At 41.0% G+C, this 25,721-nt stretch overlaps 1 protein-coding gene and 1 pseudogene across 2 annotated transcripts in view; one reads left to right on the top strand and one right to left on the bottom strand.

Moving 5' to 3' along the window:
* Positions 1-25,721, top strand: part of GPC3 (glypican 3) — a 401,574-nt gene that overhangs the window by 223,986 nt on the left and 151,867 nt on the right. The gene's annotated exons all lie outside the window — the stretch shown is intronic.
* Positions 20,720-22,109, bottom strand: LOC308359962 (dnaJ homolog subfamily A member 1-like; annotated as a pseudogene). Its single transcript has 2 exons — positions 21,129-22,109; positions 20,720-20,923 (listed from the first exon to the last, which is right to left on the bottom strand). The product of its transcript is annotated as a dnaJ homolog subfamily A member 1-like (transcript).

The following is a 25,721-nucleotide window of genomic DNA, read 5'->3' as shown; positions in this document are numbered from 1 at the left end:
ACTTTATTCTTTTGCTTGTGGATACCCAGTTGTCCCAGCCCCACTTATTGAAAACAGTAGTGTTCTTTCCCCCATTGAATGGTCTTGGCACCTTTGTCAAAGTGAATGGACTGTAAATGTATGGGTTTATTTCTAGACTCTCAATTCTATTCCATGGATTTATATGTTTATCATTATGCCAGGACCATGCTGGTTAGATTCCTCTTGCTTTGTAATAAATTACAAAACTATGAAGTGTGAGTCTTCCTACTTTGTTGTCTTCCAGATTATTTTGGCTATTTGAAGTCCCTTGCAATTCCATTTCAATTTCACAAGCAGCTTGTCAGTTTCTACAAAGAACTTAACTGGGATTTTGATAAGGATTTCATTAAATCTATAGATCATTTGGGGGAATATTGCCATCTTAATATTAAGTCTTCTGATCTATGAACATGGAATGTCTTTACATTTATTTAGGTCTTTAATTTTTTTCATTGTTGTTTTTCAGTTTTCAGTATACAAGTTTTACACTTCTTTTGTTAAATTTATTCCTAATATCATAGTTTTGTTATTATAAATGGAATTGTTTTCTTTTTTAAAAGGTTTTATTTATTTGAGAGAGAGAGAGGGAACAAGAGAGCACAAGTGGGGGAAGAGAGAGAGGGAGAGGGAGAAGCAGGATCCCCGCTGAGCAGGGAGCCTGACACAGGGCTCAATCTCAGGACCCTGAGATCGTGACTCAAGCTGAAGGCATATGGTTAACCAACTGAACCACCCAGGTGCCCCTGGAATTGTTTTCTTAATTTAATTTCTGCATACTTCATTATTTGAGTATAGAAATACAAATGGTTTTTATATATTGATGTTTTACCTGGTAGCACTGCTGAACTCATTTAATGATTTAATAGTTTTGTTTTATTTTGTTTTGTTTTGTTTAGTCCTCGATGTTTTCTGTATACAAGATCATGTCATCTGTAAATACAGATGGTTTTATTTCTTCTTTTCCAGTCTGGATGCCTAATTATTTCTTTTCCTTTCCTCTTTCTTTCTTTCATTCTTTCATCTTTCTTCCTCTTGCTATTCTTTCTTTCTTGCCTCATTACCCTGGCTTGAACCTCCAGTAGTGTTGAACAGAAATGGCAAGAATGAACATCTCTGTCCTTTTCCTAATATTAGAGGAAAATTCTTCTCTCTCCCCATTAAATATAGTATTAGCTGTGAGTTTCCCATAAATGCCCTTTATTAAGTTGAGGAACTTCCCTTGTATTCCTGGTTTGTTGAATATTTTTATTACCAAAATATGCTGGATTTTATCAAATTCCTCTCCTGCATCTAGTTTCTTTCTCCTTCCAATTTTGCATGTGTTCTTTATTCTATTAATGTAATTGTATTGATTACCAGATGTTAAACTAGCCTCGTATTCCTGGGATAAAGCTCACTTGGTCATGGTGTATGATCCTTTTTATATGTTGCTGGATTTAGTTTGCTAGTATTTTGTTGAGGATTTTTGTATTGATCTTCTGATATAAGAGATACTGGTCTGTAGTTTTCTTTGTAGCCTTTGTCTGGTTTTAGTATCAGGGTTAATACTAGCCTCATAGAATGAGTTGAGATGCACTCCTTCCTCTTTTATTTTTTGGAAGAGTTAGATAAAGATTGGTATTAATTCTTCTTTAAGTGTTCAGTAGAATTTGCCAGTATGGCCATCTGGTCCTGGGTTTTTCTTTGTGGGAAGATTTAAATTGCTAATTCAGTCACTTTATTTGTTTTAAGTTCATTCACATTTTCTATTTCTTTTTGAGTCAGTTAAGGTAGTTTTGCCATTTTAAGAATTTGTCCATTTCATCTATGTTATATAATTTTTGGGGATTTAGTTTTTTTAGTGTTCTCTTAAAACTCTTTGGATTTATGTAAGACTGGTAGTAATATCCCTTCTTTCATTCCTAATTATAGTTATTTGAGTCTTTTTTTTTTTACTCAGTCAGTCTAACTAAAAGTTTTTCAGTCTTGTAGATCTTTTCATGGAACCAATTTTCGATTTGGTTGATTTTCTTTATTCTTCCTCTATTCTTGATTCCATCAATTTCTGTTGTAATGTACTATTTCCTTCCTTCTTCTTGGTTTATTTTTAATGTGCTCTTCTTTTTCCGGTATTATAAGGTGATAGTTTAGGCTATAGATTTGAGATTTTTCTTTTTTCAAAATAGTTGTCTACAGCTATAAATTTCCCTCTATGTGTTGCTTTAGCTGTATCCCATATGTGCTGGTATATTTTCATTTTCATTAAGATCAAAGTATATTATCATATGCCTTGGGATTTCTTATTTGACCCTTTCATATTTAGGTCTTAGAGACTACATATTTAACAATGTATTGTTTAAGTTCCACATATGTGGTTACATAGGAGCATGTGGTTTAATTTCTATATAGATGTAGATTTCCTAAATTTCTTTCTGTTATTGGTTTCTTATTTCATTCCATAGTGTTTGGAAAATATACTAGGTATGATTTCAGTGCTTTTTCACTTATTGAGGCTTGTTTTACAGCCTAGCATATGATCTGTCCTAGAGAATGTTCCATGTGCAGTTGAGAAGAATGTATATTTTGCTGTCATAGGGTGCAGTATTCTATAGATGTCTGTTAGGTCTTTTTTGGTTTATAGTGTTGTTCAAGTCTTTGGTTTCCTTGTTGATGTTCTGTCTAGTTTTTTTATCCACTATTAAAACTGAGATATTGAAATCCCTAACAATGACTGCTGAATTGTTTATTTCTCCCTCCAGTTTTGTCAGTTTTTGCTTCATGTATGTTTCTTCATGCATCTCTATTGTTAGATGCATATGTTTATAAATGTTGTATCTTCCTGATGGATTGACCCTTTTATCAGTATAAAATGGTCCTCTTTATATCATAATACTTTTGATCAAAATTTTTTTTATTTTTTTTTTATTTTATTTATTTATTTGACAGACAGAGATCACAAGTAGGCAGAGAGGCAGGCAGAGAGGAGGAAGCAGGCTCCCTGCCGAGCAGAGAGTCTGATGCGGGGCTTGATCCCAGGACCCTGAGATCACGACCCGAGCCAAAGGCAGGGGCTCAACCCACTGAGCCACCCAGGCGCCCCTATTTTTTTTTTTTTATATTAGTATAGCCACTTAAGCTTTCCTATGTTTACTATTTGCATCGTATATCTTTTTCAATTATTTTATTTTCAGTCCATTTGTATCTTTTAATCTAAAATATATCTCTTGTACATAGCGTATAGTTGCATATTTTTTTTTAATCCAAGCTGACAATTTCTCTTTTGACTGGAGTGTCTAATCCATTTATGTTTAATGACAGATGGTGTCTGACTTAGGACGGTTTGACTTACAATTTTTCAACTTTATGATGGTGTGACAGTGACACGCAGTCAGTAGAAACCTGACTTCAAATTTTGGTTTTCGCTCTTTTCCTTGGCTAGCAATATGTGATATTCTCTTGTGATGCTGGGCCACGGTAGTGAGCTCCCAGTCAGCCACACGATCATGAGGGCAAATAACCAAAACACTGACAGCCATTCTGTCCCCATACAACCATTCTGTTTTTCACTTTAAGTGCTGTATTCAATAAATTACTTGAGATATTCAACACTTCATTATAAAATAGGCTTTGTGTTAGACGATTTTGCCCAACTGTAGGCTCATGTAAATGTTCTGAGCACATTTAGGGTAGGCTGGGCTAAGCTCTGATGTTAGGTAGGTTTGGTATATTCCATGCATTTTTGACTTAATATATTTTAAACTTATGATAGTTTTTTTTTAAAGATTTTATTTATTTGATACACAGAAAGAGAAATCACAAGTAGGCAGAGAGGCAGGCAGAGAGAGAGGGGTAAGCAGGCTCTCCACTGAGCAGAGAGCCCGATGTGAGGCTCGATCCTAGGACCCTGAGATCATGACCTGAGCCGAAGGCAGAGGTTTAACCCACTGAGCCACCCAGGCGCCCAACTTATGATAGGTTTATCAGGATGTAACCCTATCACAAGTGGAGGAAGATCTGTACTGATACTGTTAAATTTACACGCCTGCCATTTTATGCTTCGTTCTCTATAGAGATCATATCTTTTCATGCCTCTATTTCTCCTTTGCTGCTTTCTTTTCCCTTAAGTGATTATTTTCTGGTGTATCATTTTAATTCCTTTAAAGACTCTTTTCCCACTATTTTTTGGTTATTAGTAGTCATTCTAGGGATTACAGGACACAGCATGACCTAGAATCTACTTCAGATTGGTACTAAATTTCGTGAGGCACAGATATAATGGTCCTTTGGTTTCCACTCTAGTGGCCAAATAACCATCTACTTAATTTTCTAGAGTTTGAAGATGATCTGTCATGTTACAATGGGCCCCACAGTGGTTCTTTACCATCAGTTCTGCCAACTGATTCCGACTCTAATTTCACAGCCATCCGGTTCTCTTTTGCTCAGTCTTCATGGAATTCTAATTTGCCTCTCTCCCTACAATCCAACATACTTTATGCTTTCTTTTGGCCACATTATATGTCACTGTGACATCCAGGTTAATACTGTTCAATAGAAATATCATTCAAGCCACATACGTAATTTCAAATTTTTTAAAACCACATTTAGTGGTGCCTGGGTGGCCGAGTTGGTGAAACATCCAAACTCTTGGTTTCAACTCAGATCCTGATCTCAGGGTCGTGAGATCAAGCCCCTTGTTGGGCTCCGTGCTCAGTGGGGAGTCTGCTGGTCTGCTTGAAGATTCTTTCCCTCTGCCCCTGCCCCGCACTCCTCCTCTCTCTAAAATAAATAAATAGGACGCCTGGGTGGCTCAGATGGTTAAGCATCCACCTTCGGCTCAGGTTATGATGCCAGGGTCCTGGGATCGAGCCCCATATCAGATTCCCTGCTCCTTGGGGAGCCTGCTTCTCCCTCTGCCTCTGTGTGTGTGTGTGTCTCTCTCTCATGAGTAAATAAATAAAATCTTTTTAAAAATAATCTTTTTTAAAACCCACATTTAAAAAGTAGGAATAGGTGAAATTAATATTGTCTATTTCACTCAGTATGTTCAGAAAGTAGCATTTTGGGACGTGATCAATATTTTTTTTAAATTGTTAAGGGGATATTTTATGTTCTTTTTTCCCTCACAGCTTGGGCCAGTCCCATTTCACATGCTCAGTGGTCATGTGATATAGACTGGACTCTGCAGTTCCAAGCTCCCCTTTGGGAAGGAATCCATAGGGCAGTGCTGTAAAGTGTATCTGAATTTCCTTACAGTACTGACAATGCCAGTCCCTCCCCAGAAAAGCCACTCTCTACAGATATACCTAAGTGCCCTTCTGAGGCGTGCCCACAAACAGAAGGAAAGAACTCAAAACAACAACATAACTGCCGTCCAGAGCACATGTTCAGGCAATCAAAAATTAATTTGTGGGAACTGGTTAATATTTCAGTTAATGGTAGTAGTTGTTCATATCTGTGGGCAATACAGGGTAGAAATGTAGAAGCTCTTTCACATTTGCCGTGGGAACTCTTGATACCAACAGGCCGGGTTGGATCACCTCCAAAGGACTGAACCATAGACCCAAGGAAGGGGAAAGCTACAGAGACTAGAGAAATTTCAGCCCCCCAGAGCCCTCTCTCTCCCAAACAGTGTATTTTTTCTTTTTCGGGCTAGAGATTAGGAGGTGGTAAAATGAGCCATCTGTATGTCTGCCCCAATCTCTCCCTGTATCATTTTGTTTGATTAGACTCATCGTAAGGATGATTAAAGGTTTCTTGTTACTTGCAAATTGCTTATTCTCACCTTACCTTTGCTCTTTAAGGAGGAGTTACCACTTGCTCATCCAATTCTTACATTTTCTTAGCCACTCAAGTCCATGCCTACCCTGTTTGCTTAAGATTGGGGACAGTCGAGCCGGACTAATCAAAGCCTCTGACTTCTTGGAAAGTTACACGTGCTCTCTGCTCTCATCCATTTCCTCCACGTTGCTTTCCACCTGTTACTCTCTGGCTTTGACAGTAAGTGGCTTAGGCTTTAAGTTCTCTTTTTGCAAATTCCACAGCCTGTCATTCGAACCCTTTGCCTGGATGTTCCTTTCTTCTTGCCCAGATTCTGAGATCAGGTCCCTGAGCTCACAGTTTGTAGACCCTTCTCTGGGTCCCTAAAACTTGTGGCCTGATTCTGTGGGTGGGTCTAAATTGCCCATGTGTTTCCCCTTCCCTTCCTTCATTCCCTTCTCTTAATAATGCATCTAGATTTCCCCGGTGAGAGTATTAGCCAGAAGCCCTACCTCACACCCACCCCAGCCAACTCTCCTGGGCCCTGGCCTTGGATTTCAAAGTGATAGTAGAAGAGGAAGAATGAAACACTCATTGAATGCCACTTTCAAGGCCATGTCCAACGTTCAAGAAGCAGCAAGTGAAGACATCTATTTGAGGAGCCTCCCTCTGCAGGATGGAAGAGGCTACTGGATGAAAAAGGAAACAAAAACGATCAGCCCAGCAGCTAGGAAGCCTTAACCTAGACAGGGCACACATTTCCTTTTTTTGAACGTTTCAAGCCAGAATGGGGAGATTTAGGTGGTAGAATATGGCAGACAAGCCAGCGAGGGAGAAAAGGGAGGGTTGGAAGCATAGCAAACTAAGCCAAGGCACTATGGCTGTTTGTTGTAACACCTGCGAGTTCTGGAATCAAAGGAAAAGTCCATAAATACTTCAAGATGTTTGCTTTGTACCGTTCAGCTAATTGGTCAAAAGAAACATCAACTCATAGGGGAAAGTGAAACAATTCAGTGTCAAAATGTAGACAAATAGTCCGGCCCAGGACACGCCCACATGCCCATAAAGGAAGACCAGAAGAGCCTGGAACTTCATTCTTGGGATGGGCCTCATGGCATTTGCATCAAGTGGGGTCTCCCGGCAGCAGCGCTTCGGGCAGCAGCTTCCCAAATCGCAAGGTCCCCTTAATGGTCTGTTCTGAAGAGCATCCTATGGAAACACTGACCTCGGGTTAGACCTTTGTTTCTGTTACCAAAACCTCTCCATCTCAGATTCTGGAGAATGCTCTCCCTTTTCTTGCCCTCTCCTTCTCCTAACCCTTGTCATGTAGGTAACAGAAAGTTGTTGTTTTTTTTTTTTTTTTTTTTTACTTTTTGCTTTATGCTTAGTGAATGCTGCATTTGGAATGACCCTCAAATTCCTAGTCTAGTCTCCTGACTTTGAAGCTAAGAGTACTCAGGCATATGACTTGAGGCAAAGGATTTGCTGAAGATGAACCAGTTAATGTCAAACCAGGGTGAAACTTTGCCTTCGGACAAACAGGCCAGTATTCTTTCTGTGGTATCATTCATTTCTTTGATGTGACATGGTGACGATGCTTCTGAGGTTCGCTTTTAGAATTAGTCTATCTTCTTCTACCTAAAAAGATTCAAACTGGCATCGAAGATGCTCCTTGATTTTCTTTGCTTTTTGATTGTCGGCTCCCTAGAAATCACAATAGGTGTGTAATTCGTTTGGATTTCAATGCGCAGAGTATTATGAGCATTTTCATATGAAGAAGAGAAATAAAATAGGCAGAAGATGAACTTTCTTGCCAAGATATTTTAGAATCTGTGTTTTCACAAGTTACCTGAGAAATTCTTTATGAGGAAAGAATCAAATATAAATATGTAATCGAGGCCAGGAAAATCTTTGAAGTAGGGCTCTCGGTAGAAATAGTGACTAGAGGGGCGCCTGGGTGGCTCAGTGGGTTAAAGCCTCTGCCTTCAGCTCAGGTCATGATCCCAGGGTCCTGGGATCGAGTCCCGCATCAGGCTCTCTGCTCGGCGGGGAGCCTGCTTCCTCCTCTTTCTCTGCCTGCCTCTCTGCCTACTTATGATCTCTGTCTGTCAAATAAATAAATAAAATCTTTAAAAAAAAAAAAAGAAATAGTGACTAGAACCCCAGTTTTGTGTTGCCCTGCTCAGGCTCTTGCACAAGTCCAAGCAAATCAATATGAAAGTGTTGCTCAGAATGTGCCCCTGTTATAGCCAATTAGAGGTCAGCGTATGTAATTTACATAAAATGGATGGGCAGGAACAAAAGGTATCTGTTGGGCCCTGAGGAATGATTCTATTTCATTCGCACATGAGTCCTACAGAGGTCATTGAAAATGCAAGATGCAAATCATTGTTTTTCTTTCTATAAAGCGTCCCCCTGCCCCGCCCCCCCCCTTTGGCCTCAGCCTGTTTTATTCTCTTGTTTGCATGCATGCCATAGTCATTAGTACAATTGAATTATAGAATGACCTACACCGTGAGACTGTTAGGCTGCTTGATTGAAATTATCTTTATAATGGAAAGCAGAGAACACTTTTAACCTTGTTAGAGCACCACTGTACTGTTGATTAATATATAAAGCGAGTCATAAATTTCACAGTGAGCTATTTATTTCCAGACAATCTTGTGAAAGCAGTTTGGGCCAAATTACAGAAACTTTCTTCATACCTTTGTCAGGCTGACACTAATGATCCTGATTATTTCTAGGACTTTCAAAGTGTCAGTGTTAATTAAACTAATGCTTTAAAATATGGGTAGAAAAGAACATTTGAATATTATATCTTAAATGTTTGACAATGTGTATGAAGCTTCTTTTGTTACCTGGTTAATTTCAGAGACCTGAGTTCATTTGATAAAGTTTCTTTCCAGGAGCAAAATGTTTGCCTGATTCAGTGGCAATGGCCAATATTACCAAGGTCACAGTCTCCTCCATATAGTTAATGAGTATTTGTTGACTACTTTAGATATGTTCTGCACTGGATCATGTGATATGAGTAAAAGATGTAAAAATGGGGTGCCCGGGTGGCTCAGTGGGTTAAGCATCTGCCTTCGGCTCAGTTCATGATTTTGGGGTCCTGGGATCGAGCCCCACTTTGGGCTCCCTGCTCAGTGGAGAGTCTACTTCTCCCTCTTCCTCTGCCCTTCCCCATCCCCCCTTGTGCTCTCTCGTGCATACTCTCCCTCTCTCTCAAGTAAATAAATAAAATCTTTAAAAAAAAAAAGATGTAAAAAAACTAGTACCTGCCTTCAAAAGAGTTCATGGTCTAGTGAAGGCTAGAGTCACAGAAAGAGAGACGACCTATGTGTAGACATTTGGAGGAGACAGATTAAGGGGGTATCTAGCTTAGCCTGGGGCAATCAGGTAAGGTGTCCTAAAGGACTTCTGCCTGAACCAAGGCTCTTCCAGCCGCTGAAGAGGCGAGGTCAGGGTTTGTGGGAAACACACGACTGGTGGCAAGAAAACACACAAGCTTGGGGTTTAGGTGGAGACTCAGGAATAATGGAGGCAAGGGGGTCTGTCTGTCTTCCAGAACTCATCCTATGGCCCAGACTCCTGTCTTTGGCCATATTAGGCCACCCGGATCCCAAGACCTTGCATTAACCCTGGCAGAAAGGACCCTGTTCCTCTGCCTTTCCTGAGCACCCCTGCCCCCCACCCTGTAGCTGCCTCCAGCAGCAAGAAGGCAATATGGTTGCTGGAGAGGTCAGGCCTCCCGCACTGGACCAGCCACCTGCATATACCGGAAGTTTGAAAACAGGACCTTGTAAGTCTGGGAGCGCCTGGATTCTTTCCAGAAAAGGAAAAAACAGAAAGGTGTGGTAGGGAGGGGAATTGATCCTGTTTCTAAAGAAACTGCTTTCTATAAAATCATATCCTTACTTTTAGACTCCTATTAGGGGAACGTAGAACTAATTAAGAGACCTGAGCATCATTAATCATTTTTTTTTACTTGAGTTTCATAAGTAGTCATTAAAAAGAAAAAAAGGCTTCGTTAAAGTCACTAGTAGAAAAGCTAACGCACAGAGTAAAATGTACTCACTGTCTCAAATTGGATACACGGCTTACAAAGTCAAGCAATAGACAGTCTGAGTTTTTAGAGGACATTGTTAAAGGCACTAGGTACTCCACCAGGTGGCCTGGGCGGGCTCGCTGCCGAGGCCACTGGGCTGGTCGGATGGACTTCGAGCGAGCGGGAATGGTGCACTCCCTGCTACAGTGGACAGTCACGTAATGACTTCTGGCTCTTGTTGAAAACGAACACAGCCTAGAAGGGAACTGTGTTCCCTGTTTGCGTTCTCCTGTTCCTTTCTCTCCTCCTCTTTTTCTTCCTCCTCTCACTCCTTCCCTTCTCTCTCACCTTCTTTCTCATTCTTCCTCTTCAAGAAAAATATGCTGGCGAGAACAGATTGCCATTTCCTTTTGAGGGAAATCCCGCCACGGGGTGTTTTATCTCCGGAGGCGTATCTCTCATGGAGGAAGCCAAGCCAAAGGAATCTGCCTTGAACAGGGGCCACTAGCCCGGGCGTGTGGCCATCTGTATGCAGGGCGAGGCGGGGAGGGGGTTGGAGGAAGGCTTGCGCCTTCCCCTTGCCTTCAGGATAGGTTGCAGAACTCAAAGTGGAAACTCAATAAAACTTTCAGAAGCAGATAAATAGAACCTAGAAGGCTTGTTTCCCTGGAGATGGGGAGGCACCATATGTCAGTTTCATGGTTTTAATCAAAAGGCCAAGGCTTCATCTAGGTTGTAGTAATAAGTATTTGCTTTCCAGAGATTTCCATTGAAATGACAAATGTCTTTCCTTTCACTATTTCTCATGCATCCCCCCCCATCAGAGAAAAATCCAGTACAAAGTAAAATGCCCTGAAGGAGCTTCTGTAAGATTACCTCCTGTATGATGAGCTCTCATGATCTACACTATTTACGAGGGAGAAGTTACAGTGTTTGGTTGCCCGAGAAACGTCGGACCCCAGGCTGTGGCAGGAGGGGTGCTGCATGCGAGACCCTTAGAGCTTGTTTAGTCGGACTGCGCTCTTGGGCCAGCGAGGAAGCAGAGAACTGGATTGTGGGGGAGAGGGGGGATGCGTATAGAGGAGAACAGGTTGCCAGAGATAAGTGTGGTAGGAAAGAGTCAAGAAGAAGAACATGGGGGGTGCCTGGGTGGCTCAGTGGGTTAAAGCCTCTGCCTTCGGCTCAGGTCATGATCCCAGGGTCCTGGGATCAAGCCCCGCATCGGACTCTCTCTTGGCAGGGAGCCTGCTTCCCTTCCTCTCTCTCTGCCTGCCTCTCTGCCTATTTGTGATCTCTGTCTGTCAAATAAATAAATAAAATCTTTTTTTTTTTAAAAGAAGAAGAAGAACATCAGATGCCTGGGTGGCTCAGTCAGTTAAGCATTTGCCTTCGGCTCAGGTCATGATCCCAAGGTCCTGGGATAGCGACCCATGGTGCGCAGGGAGCCTGCTTCTCTCTCTCCCTCCCTCTGCCCCTCCTGCCCACTCATGCTCGTTCTCTTGTGCTCTCTCTCTCTCTCAAATAAATTAATAAATTTTTTTTAAAAAGGAGCACCCTGTATCACCTTTTTAGATTTTTAGGGGGTAGGGTGAGAGAGTGGGGGTGCAGTAGAGATGGGAGCAAGGGAACCGCTGTGTATTCAGCTCCTTTTAAGTACCAAGCTCTGTGCAAGGCACTTCATGTAGCTTCATTCATTTAACCCTCACCAGAAGCGAAGAAAGTGGGACTTATTGTCCCCATTCTACAGATGAGTAGGCTGGGGCTTAGAGAAGTTTCATCACATGCATTTTCTTTCCCTCTGAGAAGCAGCAGCAGGAGACCTGGGACCTTGCTTCCCGGCCCAAGTTGCCAGGTCTGTAACCTGAGAGCAAATACAAAGACTGGTGGGCCAGTCGCGGGGGCAGCACACTGAGAGGAGCAAATTAGAGGCAGGGAAGCCATATCTGGAGGGAGTTCTTGGTAGGACGAGCACACGGGTGCCCTTACTCTTTCAGTGGACAACGTACAAGGCCACCCAGATAGGAAGTGACTCCCTCGCAGGGAGCATTTCAAGCCAAGTCCTCATGACAGAGTAAACAGATTTGTGAGCATGGAGGCGGGTGGGGAGAAGGAATGTTCCAGTACACAGGATCAATAGTTAGGACCATAGAGAGAGGAGAGTGACTGCTCGCTGGGAGGCGACCCCACGAGAAGGGAAATGGGAGAGTTGACACATCAGACAGTTGGGTGACTGAGAAAGCAAATGAGTAGGTGACAGTCAAAGGCTCCAGGGAAGACCTCAAGAGCTTGGCTGGCTCTTCAGCCATTAGTGTAAGGAACATTTATAGGCAGTGATCCGGACTAACGTTAACTCCATAGCGTCATTCTACTTCCTGCATTTTGATTATAATGATTTGATTTACTTGCTTTTTAAAAGCCTTCATTGACTCGCTAATCTGGGTCACCTGTCCTGGAGTTGCCACCTGAAGCGGTGTCCTAAGGGAGGCCTGCCCAGAGCTCCTTTGCGGAAGAGTCGGAACCCCAAAGTTAGGGTGTCCTTCCGTTGCCAAGCCGCCCGCTTCTGGGTCAAAGCAATCCATTTCGGATTCATGTGCATTATTAGCTCTGGCAGGATGGCAAGACATGAGTCAGATAGTGTTTTGTATATTAGAGAAAACTAGATAAGCAAACAGAGAAGGAAGAGGTTGCCTTTATTAGAAAAGCAATCTTTTGTGATAGATCTTAGCGCCAAGCAATGAGTTTTTAATAAAACTGAGCAGATACAGCCCCCCTATGTCCGGCCTTGCTCCCCCGCTCTGGCTCCTGATAGGTATGATTTCTTGACATGAGCAAGAGGCCCGCTGATTTGTCAGTTAATCAAAAGTTGCTAAAGGAAAGTCAATACAGAAGATGCTGATCATCATCCTGTCGTTTTCCAGTGACTCAATGGGACTTCCGGGCTCCCAGCTGCCTGTTCTCTCTGGCGGTGTTACCCGGGGTAGAACCTGTGCCCTTGTTCTAAAGGGTGAGAATCTCATTTTGTTTCTCTCCCTCTTGATAGAAAGCTGGGGGCTGACTCCTTGGAAGAGCTGGGAGAATTATTATCACCAGCTATGTGTAGCCAAGTGTTGCTTTTCCTCCCTCTCTGCTTCGGTCATATTCACAGTAATTCATTTCTTTATCACACCTGCCCTCCTCTGGCCTTCTGTCTTTGAGGCCCCGCTCTCGCTTCCTGGAAAGTGACTCCAAAATGAAGTAATTTGATTTTTCTTCAAGTGGAAACGGTATGTTCCCGGCGTCCCCCATCCAAACAGTTTGTGCAGCTGCTGAAAGCCTCTTTCCTCCTTGGGTTATGCAGAGGTTAAAAGATTTGTCCAAGGTGAGTTTGTAGCGGAGCTGGGATTACTTCTGTGTACGATGTTCTGGGCACCAGCAAACGGCATCTGAAAACGGTAGGAGACTCTCTGTGGCCTGACCCTCAGATCTTTCTTACGGCTGCTGCGAAAACTCCAGGGACAAAATGGCAGAATGATCGGGAAAGAAGGAAACATCGTCTACTCTCAAAGGGAAACGGACTTCTCCAGGCCTGCTCTTCTCCTGGGCCTTTAAGATGCCAGACTTGGGAGTGATGATTTAATCCAGTTCCCCTTGCCCTGTTTGTTTCATGGTGAGGAAACGGAGGCCCAGAGGAGAGAAGAGAACTCACCAAGGACATGAAACCCCAGGAGCCAGGCTAGGACCGTAGCGCTGGGCGTTTACAACTCCGATTCAGTGACTCCGAAAGCGTAAGAGATGGCTTTTAAAGCTTAAATCTGGGGCTTCCAAGATCTATTTCAAGTAAAGTTCTCCTTCTACTTGAGCATAAAGAAAAACAGCCCCCACTTTTTCAGCCCCAAGTGCAACAGGAGATTTCCTTGGGAAGGGAGACATCGAGAAAACAGTTGGCCAGGGCTCTTTCTCTTAACATTCATTGCATTTTCCATCCTCTTAAAGATCACAGTTTCTTCAGTTACTCCATAAGGGCCTTCCTGACTACAAACAAACACATTGGGGTTTGGAGTTGTAGGCCCTGACTTCAAGACCCTCTTTTTGTCTTTTACTAACCATGTGGCCTTAGGCAGTCCCCTCACCTCTTGGGACCTCACTTCCTAAAAATAGGCATAGTACCTCCCTTCCCGAGACTGGTTTCCAAAGCTTCTGTGTGCTAATATAACATGGACAAGTACCTTGTAAAGAGTAAAAGGGCTACTACCCAATGCAAGTGTTGGTTATGGGGGCGCCCACCATACACATTTCATGAAGCTAGTCTAGAATATCCACAGTTCTCAGATGATCTATGTAAACGTTGGAACAGCCAACTCTCAATTATCTGCACTAATGGTAGGACAGAGGCACATATAGATAAAACAAAATGGCGAGTCCTCTAGATGGCATTTCTGTTTGAGTTGAGAATGTATGGTGTTTGGGGAAGCTTCTGAAATCTGCTTGCCTGAGAGCAAAGGTCAGCCGAGGTGGCATTACCTGAGCATGCCCAGCACTCCCAGAAGCAGGCCATGGGCAAGTCCCTGCCCTTCCGTGGGCTTCCGCACCCTACCTACCTTAGGTGCCCTCACAGTCTCTGCCAGCTCTAATTAATATCTGTGTGTCTGTGACTCTAAACATACGGCAACAGCGTAAGGCCAGTTTTAGATGATGCCCAAGGTTTTGTGGCTGGAGCTGTGCGAATCGTAGGGAAGGGGACCAAGCTGCCCAGATGTTACGAACTCATTGACAGAACAGGTGAAGAGGTAAGCGAGTCCAGGATGGACAAAAGCATGGCTCGTGCTTGAGGAACTGGGCAAAGGATGAGATTGGAGAAGATGGTGAAAATAACATGGAGAGGCACACAGGGTCGCAATGAAAGCCATGTCCAGGGCTGCAGTCACCGAGGGAAGGCAGAAGACAAGCTCTGGGCTATTGCTGCCCAGGGTCAAGGCTCTTCTCCATTCACCTGATTCGTTCTGTCCTTTCAATCACATGCTTTTCAAAATGCGTCTCAAAAGTGTTCCTGAGCCATTCTGATTATCACTTTTGCTAAAACCAATCAGCAGCTGTCTGTCTACAGTGCAGGGCAATCAGCAGAGACTCAAAGTACCAGTCAGAGCCTATGTCTTTATTTAGACAGACTGAGGCTAATGGGTTTGACTGAAGTTCCTTTCAGAACGGTTTCAAACAGCGCTGCTGCCTAGCAGGTCCGTAGCTTCCTCTACAAGTACAGGAACGGTGCATGGTTAAATACAGTGTTTTTTCATGTTTGCCTGAGAAATGGAGGCCGAAAATGATGTATGTTGCTCTCTAATATTTTTTCCCTTTTAACTCATCTAGTACTCCTTCAGCCTGTCAGAACTTAACAACCGCAATAATAGGAGTGAGTAAAATAAGCCCTGAAATTGGGCTCTCCTGACATACTGTGCTGTGTGATGGTAGCTCGCACGCTGGGTCTTCTTGTAAATTGGGACCCCAGGGACATCGTTGTGTGTGATTTGGGATTCTGTGGTAGGGTGGCATGTAATGGCGCATGGTAGTCAGCCCCGGCTCCGTGCACCATGCATTCCCAGAAACTATACCTTAAATCAGATCCAAGTCTTCACTGTATATAGAATGAATAGGAATCAGACGCATATGTAGCAACAAGCTATGAGAAATGAAGCCCAGGTTCAGACTGGTCAGTATCGGGTAAGTGACAAGCTGTAAAGGGGCTTGTCAGACTACACCTGTGTATACGTGATTCGGATTCGGATTCTGATAACTACCACCATTATTTTATTGTTAAGTTGTAAGAGTTCTTTAGATATTTACAATACTACATCCTCATCAGATATACGATTTGAAAATATTCTCTCCCATAGGAGGTTGTCTTTCCACTTTCTGAATAATGTCCTTTGAAGCACGGAAGTGCTTTAATTCTTATGAAGTCAGATTCCCCTCTTTTATCTTATTGCTTGTGTTTTCAGTGTCATTGCCAAATAAATCCAAGATCACAAAACTTTATGCCTGTTTTTTTTTTTTCCTAAGAGTTTTATAGCTTTGACACTTGAGTTCAGGTCTTGATCTATTTTGAGTGAATTTTTGTATGCGGTGTGAAGTGGGGGTTCAAATTCAGGGATACACTATTCAGGGATATACTATTGAGGACTTTTGGGTCTCTCTTCATAAGTCATATTTGTCTGCACGTAATTTTCTTTCCTTATGATGTCTTTGTCTAATTCTTGTACCAGACTCATACCAGCCTCATGGGATGCTCACTTTTCTTACCAAGATGCCATCATTTTCTTGAATAAGTGCCCCCTCAGATTGCTACAATCCTTTTGTTGATTTCCAGAGCTATGGAAAGTTGATTCTGACCACTTTTGCCAGTTTTTCTCACTGCTTTTGTGGAACAGAGAATTTTCCCAAGTTCTTATTCTGAAATTTTTTGCTAATGTCCTATTACTAACATATTAATACATAAGCTGTGTAGCATTTTATTGTTTATCATTCATTCAACAAATAAACATTTATTAATCACCTAACAAGTGGAGTGCTTTGCTAAAGACTGGAAATACAACGATGAACAAGACTGCTTTTGTCTGGGGGCTCCTGGGAGGTTCAGTCGGTTAAGCATCTGACTCTTGATTTTTGGCTTAGATCATGAACTCAGGGTCATGAGATCGAGCCCTGGGTCGGGCTCTGCACTCAGCAGGGAGTCTGCTTGAGATTCTCTCTCTCTCCCTCTGCGCCTGCCCCCCAACCCCTGCTCACATGTGCACATGCTCTCTCGCTCTCGCTCTCTCTCAAAATAAATAAATAAAATCTTTAAAAAAAAAGACTACTTTTGTCTGTGCCCTCACAAACCTTACACTCTGTGGAGGAAGACAGAGGTTAAAAGATGCAATTACAATTCAGTGTGATAAGCGCCATGGTGACAAAAGCGCAGAGGGCTCTAGGAGATTCTAGAATGGGATCCATTTCAGACTTGGGGAAGAAGGAAAGGCTTCTGGAAGGAAGTTAAAGCAAGGGTATGATTTCCAGGCAGAAAGCAGAACATGTGTAAAGGCTCATCATGCTGTGAAGGAACAGAGCATAAAATGTTATGGAAGGAGAGTACAAGGAGCAAGATTTGTTCTTTGTTCACAGGAACAAGATCATCAGGGATCTTGCAAGTGAAATTAAGATATATACTTGATCCTCAGGGCTATGGGAAGCCACTAAGGAGTTGTAAGCTAAGCAATAACATTATCTTTGCTGTGACTCTGGCATATAGAACACATGGTAACTGGTGAATTAATAAATTATTATTAATAAATATTATTTTTAATTGTAACTAACTTAATTTGTTTATAACTTACTTCCAAGGTATTATTTTCAGATTATTCTGGGTGTTGGTATAGAACAGATGTTTTGGTGTCAGGACTCTTTTAAATTTATAAAAATGTAAAATTACTGAAGCCCCAAAGAGACTTGTTTATGTGAATTATATCTATTGTTAATCATATCAGAAGTTAAAACTGAGGATTTTAAATAATATTTGTAATAATTTGTAATTTGTAATAATATTTCATTTAAAATACTACTAATAGAGGCACCTGGGTGGCTCAGGGGGTTCAGCTTCTGCCTTTGGCTCAGGTCATAATCTCAGGGTCCTGGGATAGAGCCCTGAGTCAGGATCTCTGCTTGGCGGGGAGCCTGCTTCCCCCTCTCTCTCTGCCTGCCTCTCTGCCTACTTGTGATCTCTGTCTCTCCATCAAATAAATAAATAAAACCTTTAAAAAAAATAAAAAGTAAGAAAATACTACTAATAAAGGCATCGAGTGTTCACGTGTATTTTTTTCCTAAGAAAAGAGCTGTGTTTTCCAAAACGAAATATTTTAGCGGGATGAGTGACATTGTTTTACATTTTGCAAATCTCCTTAATTTCTGACTTAATAGCAGACAGCTGGATTCTCATATAGGCTTCTGCACTCAATCTGGTTAGATTGATGAAAATTTGGCCTCACACAGATATACAATTGGAAAAAAAAGTGTTTTAATATGCTTTTCACATAATTAAGGCTATTTTTCTCTCATACTACACAAAAATTTGACAAGTGATAGTTTCTTAAAGGTTAGCTGCAATATGGAATCTGAAACCATATCAATTAACTTTTTACTTTCTGTTATAATAAAATCTTTCCTGTATTTTAAGTGGATCTTTAGCCATTGTGTGATTTTGTATCATACTACATGGGTCATTTGAAAAATACTGGCTCATCGAGTTAGGCACATCTGCAAAGTTCAACACTTCATTGTTCAACATCAAAATATCATATATATTAATGTCACTACATTCTCATCAGAGAAGCCTTTAAGTATGGGGAGGTTGTCAAGTTCGTAGTAAAAGATACAAGTTTTCCCAAGTTAGAACTTTTGTTTGATGGTGAAAAAGTTTTAAATTTGTTTTCTAAAGATTTATTTTTGTTTCTTTTTTTAAATTTCTTTTCAGTGTTCCAGAATTCATTATTTATGCACCACACCCAGTGCTCCCTGCAGTACGTGCCCTCCTTAGTACCCACCACCAGGCTCACCCAATCCCACACCCCCCTCCCCTCTAAAACCCTCAGTTTGTTTCTCAGAGTCCACAGTCTCTCATGGTTCGTCTCCCCCTCCGATTTCCCCCAACTCACTTCTCCTCTCCATCTCCGCATGTCCTCTGTGCTATTCCTTATGCTCCACAAATAAGCAAAAACATATGCTAATTGACTCTCTCTGCTTGACTTATTTCACTCAGCATAATCTCCTCCAGTCCTGTCTATGTTGATGCAAAAGTTGGGTATTCATCCTTTCTGATGGAGGCATAATACTCCGTAGTGTATATGGACCATATCTTCTGTATCCATTCGTCCGTCTAAGGGCATCTTGGCTCCTTCCACAGTTTGGCGACTGTGGCCATTGCTTCTATGAACTTTGGGGTACAGATGGCCCTTCTTTTCACTACATCTATATAAAGATTTATTGATTTATTGCGAGAGAGAGGGAGAGGGAAAAGAAAAGAGGGGAGGCAGAGGGAGAGTGAGAAGGAGAGCATCTCAAGCAGACTCCCTGCTCAGTGCAGAGTCTGAGACAGGGCTCAAACTCCAGACTCTGAGATTATGACCTGAGCCTAAATCAAGAGTTGGACACTCAATCGACTGAGCTACCCGGACACTCCAAGGTTTTTTAAAGGGACTGTAGAGAATTGGTATGACTTCTTCCTTGAATGTTTGATAGAATTTACCAGTGAACCCATCTGGGCCTGGTTCTTTCTGTTTTGGAAGGATGTTAATCATTGACTTGATTTCTTTAATAGATACAAGGCCTATTCAGATCATCTGTTTTGTTTGTTTGGTTTTTTTCTTGTGTGATTTATGGCAGATTATTTTTTCCACAGAAATGGCCAATTTACTTAGGTTATCATATCTGTGGGCATAGAGCTGTCCGTAGTATTCCTGTGGACATTGCTAAGTGGGTTTCCTTTCAATTTCCATGGGATCTGTAGTGATATCCCCTTTCATTTCTGATGTTAATAATTTGTGTCCTGTCTCTTTTTTTCTTAACCTGGCTAGAGGTTTATAGAGGTTTTTGATCCTTCTTCTAAACAACTAGGTTTTGGTTTTGTTGATTTTCTCTATTGATTTCTTGTTTTCAATTTCATTGATTTCTGCTCTAACTTGTATTATTTCTTTTCTTCTGCTTACTTGGGATTTAATTTGCTCTTTGTTTTCTAGTTCCCTAAGGCAAAAACTTAGATTATTGACTTTAGAACTTTCTTCTTTTTTAATATATGCATTCAATGCTATAAATTTCCCACTAAGCACTATTTTCACTGCATCCCACAGATTTTAATAAGTTATATTTTTATTTTCATTTAATTTTCTTTGACTCATGTGTGAGAGTGTGTGGTCTAATCTCCAAGTATTTGGGGATTTTCCAGTTATCTTTCTATTATTGATTTCTAGTTGCATTTCACTGTGGCATGAGAACAGACATGGTATGATTTCTTTTCTTTTAAATTTGTTAAGTTGTGTTTATGGTCCAGAATATGATCTATCTTGGTGAATGTTCCATGTAAGCTTGAGAAGAACATGTCGTCTGTTGTTGGATGAAGGAATCTGCCTATGTCAATTATATCCAGCTGATTGATGATGTTGTTAAGATCTACTGTGTCCTTACTGATTTTCTGCCTGGTGGATGTGTCCATTTCTGAAAGGGGAGTGATGAAGTCTTCAAGTGTGATAGTAGATTCATCCATTTCTCCTGGCAGATCCATCAAGTTTTGCCTCATATAATTTTTTAGTTTTTTTTTTTTTTTTTTTTTTTTTTTTTTTTTTTTTAAAGATTTTTATTTATTCATTTGTCAGAGAGAGTGAACACAGGCAGACAGAAAGGCAGGCAGAGGCAGAGGGAGAAGCAGGCTCCCTGCTGAGCAAGGAGCCCGATGTGGGACTCGATCCCAAGACCCTGGGATCATGACCTGAGCCGAAGGCAGCTGCTTAACCAACTGAGCCACCCAGGCGTCCCTGCCTCATATAATTTGATGCCCTGTTATTAGGCACATACATGTTAAGAACTGTTATGTCTTCTTTATCATTATGTAATGTCCTCCCTTATCCCTGATAACTTTTCTTACTTTGAAATCTGCTCTGTCTGAAATTAATATAGTCACTCCTGCTGTCTTTTGATTGGTGTTAGCATGATATATTTTTCTCCATCCATTTACTTTTAATCTTTATGTGACTTTATATTTTTTTTATATTTGAGTTTATTCTTCATTTAACTTTAAAAATACTACTATAGTTGAATATTAAAACAAAAACAATAGCAAGTAGTGAGCTATGATTATAGTCCTTCACTCATTCACTACTGCACATAAAATGCCAGCAGTGTTATTCACTGGCCCCATTAAGAGGTCTGACACTGAACAACACCCCTGGGATGATGTTCATCATCCTCATATGCTTCCCCATTGTAATGGCGCCATCTTTCCTGATTTGGATCAAAGTCCACCAGTTCTACCTGGTCCATTTCATCAGTCTCTTCTACTTACTTCCTCTCAGGTAGGAGTTTTTCCAGCAAAGAGAGTTTATCAGTAGACAGAAAGCCATTCTCGGGGCGCCTGGGTGGCTCAGTGGGTTAAAGCCTCTGCCTTCGGCTCAGGTCATGATCCCAGGGTCCTGGGATCGAGCCCCGCATCGGGCTCTCCACTCCGTGGAGAGCCTGCTTTCTCCTCTCTCTCTGCCTGCCCCTCTGCCTACTTGTGATCTCTGTCTGTCAAATAAATAAATAAAATCTTTAAAAAAAAAAAGCCATTCTCAGGAAAGTTTACCTTAAATTCGATGATGAGGCGACCCTTCTCATAAGGTCTACGATAAATTGGCATGCCTTCATTTAGCACACACTTGATATCTCCATGCTTGACAATTAGACCTGGATGAGAGGTGATGACAATGGTTCGGTTGTCAAGAGTAGATATTGGCTTTTGAAAACCTCACAGTGCTTCAACCAGTTGTATGTCCATACACATGAAAAGGTCTTCTCCTCACCGAGTAAAAAGAGCATGGTCCTTCTGATCTAAAACAATGATAATATCTCCTGGTTCCAGTCCTGGTTCTTGGTCTCCTTCACCATGGAATGTTATCTTCTGGCCATCTTTGTCATTATGAACTTCTAGAATCTTCTTCTCTTGAACTTTCTTCCTTCCATTGCAGCTTTTACATCTATCTTTAGGACTGATCTGTTCCCCATGGCCCTGGCACTCCATGCACACAGATTGAATTTGCTGAACCATTCCAGGTCCTATCTGATGAATTCTTATTTGCATTCCAGTACCTCGGCAATTGGGACAACACACTCAACTGCTCCTTTCTTACCACCTCGGCCTTCACATTTACCGCAAATCACATTCTTTTGCAGAGCTAGTTTTCTTGTTGCACCATTATATAAATCTTCTAAGGTTACTGAGAGCTGATGCACAACATTTTTACCTCTCCTTTGTCTCTGCATTCTTCCTCCTCCTCCGAAAAACATATCAAAGATGTCCATGGGGGAGCCAAAACCACCACCAGCTCCACCTTCTTTAATTGCCTGTTCACCTCCTTTCATATAATTCCCTTTTCTTTGCATCAGAGAGTACTTCATAAGCTTGAGAAATCTGTTTAAACCTCTCTCCTTCATTTGGATTCTTATCAGGGTGGTACTTCAAGGCCAGTTTCCTGTAGGCCTTTTTCAGTTCTTCTTGGGTGGCATTGGGTTTGACCCCCAAAACATCATAGTAAGTGGTTTCTTTCACCATTTTCTACAGCCGGTGAGAGGGCCGAGGCTGATGTGGGGGAGCGGGAAGGAGCGCATTGCTGGGCGCAACTCGGGTAGCCGCCGCTCCTCCACGTCTCACTGAGCGCTCTGGAAAGTTCCCTATATTTAAAGTGTGTTTCTTATAGAAAACATATACTGTCAGGTCATGTGTTTTGATATACTTTGATAGTCTCTGTATTTTAATTGATGCATTTAGACTACGGATATTCAAAGGATTATTTATATACTTGGATTAATATCTACCATATTTTTTTTTACCATGTCTTCTATTTGTTGCCCTTGTTCTTTGTTCCTGTTTTTGTCTTTCACTATTTTTCTGCCTTCTGTAGTTTTAATTTAGCTTTTTATGTGATTCCATTTTTTCCTTTCTTAGTATATCAGTTTTAGTTCTTTTTAAAATGTTTTTTAGTGGTTGCCCTAGAGTTTGCAATATAAATCTACAAATAATCCAGGTCCACTTTCAAATAACACTATACCACTTCATGAGTCTTGTAAATTCTTTATAATGGCAAAATAATCCCAATTCCTTCCTCCTATCTTTTGTTTTATTAACCTTCATTTCATTTATATATGCATATATAGTGATATATGCATAAGATACCTACATTAGCATACATAATCAAACACATTGTTGCTATTAGTATTTTGGACAAACTTTTATTATTAGATCAGCTAAGGTAAGAAAAAGTCTTTATTTTTGTTTTACCTTCACTTATCCCTTCTTCAGTGCTCTTCCTTTCCTTATGGAGATCTGAGTTTCTGACCTATATTATTTGCCATCTCTCTATAGAACTTCTTTTAATATTTCATACAAGGCAGATCTACTAGCCACAAATTCCCTTAGTTTTTGTTTGTCTGAGAAAGTACTTTCCTTTCATATTTTTTAATTGAAATGTAGAGGACATACGGTATTATAACAGTTTCAAGTGTACAACATCATTATTCATTTATATACACTACAAAGTGATCACGATAAATCTAGCTACCATCTGTCACTATGCAAAATTATTACAATATTATTAACTATATTCCCTATATAAAATCATTAACTCTGTTCCCTAATACATTGTATCCCTGTGTCTTATTTATTTTATTACTTGAAGTTAGTGCCTCTTGATTCCCATCCCTTATTTTGCCCATCTCTCCACTCCCCACCCTTCTGGCAACCACCAGTTTGTTCTCTGTGTCAATGAGTCTGTTGCTGTTTTGTTTTGTTTATTTTGTTTTTCAGATTCCACATATAAGTGAAATCACATGGTATTTGTCTTTAACTTATTTCACTATGGTAATCCCTGTTGTTGCAAATGGCAAGATTTCATTCTTTTTATGGCTGAGTAATAGTCTATTATATTTGAATGTTATATAATGGACATATGAATATCCATTCACATATATATATAATATAAAATATATACATATATAAAATCACATCTTCTTTATCTGTTCAGCAGTTGATGGCCACTTGGGCTGCTTCCATATCTTGGCTGTTGTAAATTGCAGTGAACATAGAGATGTGTATATTTCTTTGAACTGGTGTTTCATTTTCTTCAGCTAAATCCTCAGAAGTGGAATTGCCGGATCATATGGCAGTCCTTTATTTTGTTTTTGGAGGAAACTCCATACTGTTTTCCATAGTGGCTGCACCAGTTTGCATTCCCACCAACAGTGCACAAGGGTTCCCTTTTCTCCACATTCTCACCAACACTTGTTATTTCTTGTCTTTTGATAGTAGCCATTCTTTTTTTTTTAAAGATTTTATTTATTTATTTGACAGAGAGAGATCACAAGTAGGCAGAGAGGCAGGCAGAGAGAGAGAGAGGGAAGCAGGCTCCCTCCTGAGCAGAGAGCCCGATGCAGGACTCGATCCCAGGACCCTGAGATCATGACCTGAGCCGAAGGCAGTGGCTTAACCCACTGAGCCACCCAGGCACCCCTTGATACTAGCCATTCTGATGGGTGTGAGGTGATACCTCGCTGTGGTTTTGCTCTGCATTTCTCCCCTTCACTTTTAAAGGTTAATTTTTCAGGGTACAGAATACTAGCTTGGTGGATTTTTTTCTCTCAACACTTTAAATATTTTACTACACTCTGTTCCTGCCGGCATGGTTTCTGAAAAAAAGCTAGATGTAATTCTTTGTTCCTCTATAAGTAAGGTGTTGTTGTTTTTTTTTTAATTTCCTCTGAATTCTTTCGCAAATTTTTCTTTATCTCTCATTTTCTATAATTTGAAGGTGGTATGCCTAGGTGTATTTTGGTTTCTTTTTGTTTGTTTTCTGTTCCTTTGTTTTTGTTTTGTTTCTTAAAGATTTTATTTATTTGAGAAAGAGAGACAGAGAAGGCAACAGAGATAGTGAGAGAGAGCATGAGCAGGGAGGAGAGGGAGAAGCAAACTCCCCACTGAGCAAGGAGCCCAATGTGGGATTTGACCCCAGTACGCTGAGATCATGACCTGAGCTGAAGGCAGCAGCTTAGCAGACGGAGCCACCCAGGTGCCCCTCCTGTTCCTTTGTTTCACATTTATCCTGCTTGGTGTTCTCTGAACTTCTTTAATCTGTGGTTTAGTGTCTGACATTAATTTGGGAAAATTCTCAGTCATTATTTTTTCAAATATTTCTATTCCTTTCTTTCTTCTCCTTCCGGTATTGCCATTGTACATATGTTACCTATCTTGTGGTTGTCCCACAGTCCTTGGCTATTCTACTCTGTTTTGTTCTGTCTTTGTTCTCTTTGTTTTGGAGGTTTTTAAAAAAGGTTTTATTTATTTATTTTAGAGAGAGAGAGAGAGAGAGAGAGCATGTGCACATGTGTGCAAGAAGGGGGAGGAGTAGTGGGCGAGGGTGAGGGCGAGGGAGGGGGAAAGAGTCTTGATCGGACTCCGTGCTCAGTGTGGAGTCCAACATGGGGCTCGATCTCACAACCCTGAGATCACGACCTAAGCCAAAACCAAGAGTCTGACGCTTGACCGACTGAGCCTCCCAGGAGCCCCTGCTTTTCGGTCTTTGAGGATTCTATTTCTATATCCTCTAGCTTAGAGATTCTTTCATTAGCTGTGTCCAGTCTGCTCATAATCCTGTCAAAACCATTCTTCATTTCTGTTACTGTTTTTTCTCTTTAGCATTCTTTTTGGTCCCTTGTTAGGATTTCCATCTCTCTGCTTACATTGATTGCCAGTCTTTCCTTGCATGCTGTTTTCTTTATCCATTATTAATAAATCATAGTTGTTTTAAATTTCCAGTCTGATAATTGCAACATCCTTGCCATGTTTGGTTTTGATGTTTGCTCTCTCTTCAAATTATGTTTTTTGCCTTTTGGCATGCCTTATAATTTTTTTGATAGCTGGACATGATGTACTTGTTAGAAAGAATTATTGTGAATAGGCTTTTAGTAATGTGGTTCTAAGGTGTAGGGTGAGGAGAGGCACTCTATAATTCTATGATTAAGTCTCAGTCTTTTAATGAGCCTATGCCTCTGGACCATGAACTTCACAGGTGTTTCTGTTTTATGTTTTTGTTTTTGTTTTTTAATCCCCCATTAAGTGGTACAGGATGGTATAGTGGGCTAGAGTTGGATATTTTCCTTCCCCAGGTGAGTT

The sequence above is a fragment of the Martes martes genome (genome assembly GCF_963455335.1).
Source record: "Martes martes genome assembly, chromosome: X".
NCBI classification, from domain to species: domain Eukaryota; kingdom Metazoa; phylum Chordata; class Mammalia; order Carnivora; family Mustelidae; genus Martes; species Martes martes.
The sequence above is the reverse complement of the archived record's forward strand: the minus strand, read 5'-3'. Positions and strand labels throughout refer to the sequence as shown.